This window comes from Gymnoscopelus braueri, assembly GCF_963280865.1.
Source record: "Gymnoscopelus braueri genome assembly, chromosome: 21".
Lineage (NCBI taxonomy): Eukaryota > Metazoa > Chordata > Actinopteri > Myctophiformes > Myctophidae > Gymnoscopelus > Gymnoscopelus braueri.
Genome location: NC_137623.1, coordinates 44,978,009 through 44,980,332, shown reverse-complemented (window position 1 = coordinate 44,980,332; position 2,324 = coordinate 44,978,009).

Sequence of the window (2,324 nt, the reverse complement as noted above, 5' to 3'; positions counted from 1 at the left end):
GCCGCTGCGCATTAGCAACACCGCTACGCAGTACCTTCATTAGCAGCAGCTGGTTGTGTGTTACGTGCTATCTAACTGGTTTCGGGAAACACGTCGTAGGCATTATAACTCTATGGTCGTAGGTTCTCAAGAGCACAGCGTTACGTGTATGCCAATCTGGCTTCGGGAAACCGCCAGAAGTAATTTAGAAGCTTCGTCTACGTAGTGCTGTCCTACGCAGCAGTTTGTTACAAGCGCCGCGCTGGTTCATGCTCTATGCATGAACCCGACGTTTACAAATTTTACTCTCACGGATGATCTGATCATCTTATAAAAATATTAAGCATATGCCAAGTTAACTAAAGGTAGATAGAGGATGCGGAGATAAACAGGTAAATGCAGAATGTCCCATTTCACAAATTTTATGTATACAAATATTTTGAAAATAGTAGATCTACAAGCTCACAACACACGTGTTGTGAGCTTGTAGATCTGCTATTTTCAAAATATTTATGCAAGTAAATTAATTAGAATAACATTCGATTGTGGGTTAATAAGGCCTACATATTAAATAGGATCGCTCACGTGCACGTGTATGCGCGAGCGCGCCTGATGTTGCACAACATTCTAGCAGTACTATAAAATACAAGTGTCAGAATTGACAAGGCAAGGAATAAATATAATGGCAACAGAATAAGAATAAAAACCAGGTTAAAATAACACTTGACCATAGGAGCAATTAATCCTTCGCATTATTCAGTAGCACTGTTATCTTATTTCTTACTACTATATAATTGACAAAAGCTCCGAAAGTTCGTCCGGGGTAAGCAAGCACAGGATCACTCCATTTGCCCCGAAACTTGCCACAGACTGTTGATCAGAGCTATGGCTATGTTTTAGGCACCTAATGTTGATGTCCTCAACTATAGTCACTGATTTTTCAGAATTGTGGCCAAATCATGTCCTACCAAAACATTTCAAATTATTACTTACTAGATGTCACATCTAGGCCCGATCCGAGGTCGGTCCAGACAGCACTGGCCTAGTCACTCTGCACACACGTCATGCGAAGTCCGGCCTCTCTGGCCTCTCCTCTCCCCGCTTTTCTTTGCGGCCCTAACCTCTAGTCCCAACCTCCCAACCTCGGTCATTAGGCCGCCTGTACTGTGGGTAACCATGGCCATCATGAGGCAGTCGAGTGTTGTCACAGAAGTCTTTAGGGAAGCTGTTATTGACCATGCAGGGGCTGTTAGGGTTGGCTGTCCCACAGGGTCCATGTAGCATGGATTGACGCAGAGTGGCTCCTTCTGTGGGTCAGGTATGTCTGCTAGTACACCGCCACTCTTTGAGTTTGCCGTAATTGTGATAAAGAGGTCAAACTTCCTGTATATGGTTGCTATGGCAACCTGCCATATCAGGCTGAGGGTCTGATAAGCAAATCAGAGAATCAATCAAGCCGAGAGTCTGATCACAGATCGAGGTGGGGTAAGATGCCTAAAACATAGCCATGGCTCTGATCAACAGTTTGTGGCAAGTTTCGGGGCAAATGGAGTGATCCTGTGCTTGCATACCCCGGACAAACTTTCGGAGCTTTTGTCAATTATATAGTAGTAAGAAAGATTAACGCACTAATTTAAAAAAAAAGTTGGGTGAAAATATAATCTTAAAGGATGTATTTATATGAAATGGCTACATACGATGTATACAATGTTTTGGTCTGGTTTCCTTTTTTGTTTTTTACATTTAAACTTGCCCACTGTTGCATGAAAAAATATAACATTTTGTCAACTCTGTCAGACTCTGGTCTAATAGTCAACACTTTTATATATTCCCGGCATAATATGAGAGAGAGAGAGAGAGAGTGTGAGTGAGTGAGTGAGTGAGTGAGTGAGAGAGACGCAGCATCCAGGGCCAACAGTGCCGGAGATTAGTTGTTCACGGACGGTCGGGCGGGGTGCAAAACATACTCTCGCCATGCCTTTCGGCCTGGCGGAGACAATAATAGATTAGATATATCTAGATAATAGATAGACTGATCTGCATTTGAGGTGGATCTCTGAATAAGTGAAAATAATTATGTACAGTCTAACAATAAATATAAAATGTACAGTGAATATATACATTTGTATACTGTAGTGTGTACATATATCACCAATGAATATATGAATAGATCTACAATATAAGAAGTCATGAATGAGGTACAGTCTCTGAAGGGTTATGCTTAAATGTGTTTCAAAAAATGTACTTCGTAATTTGTACTTTTTAATACTTGAGTATTATATATGTTGTCCACCACTGCATTCATCCATCCATCCATCCATCCAGATAAAGATGAGAAGCAGAAG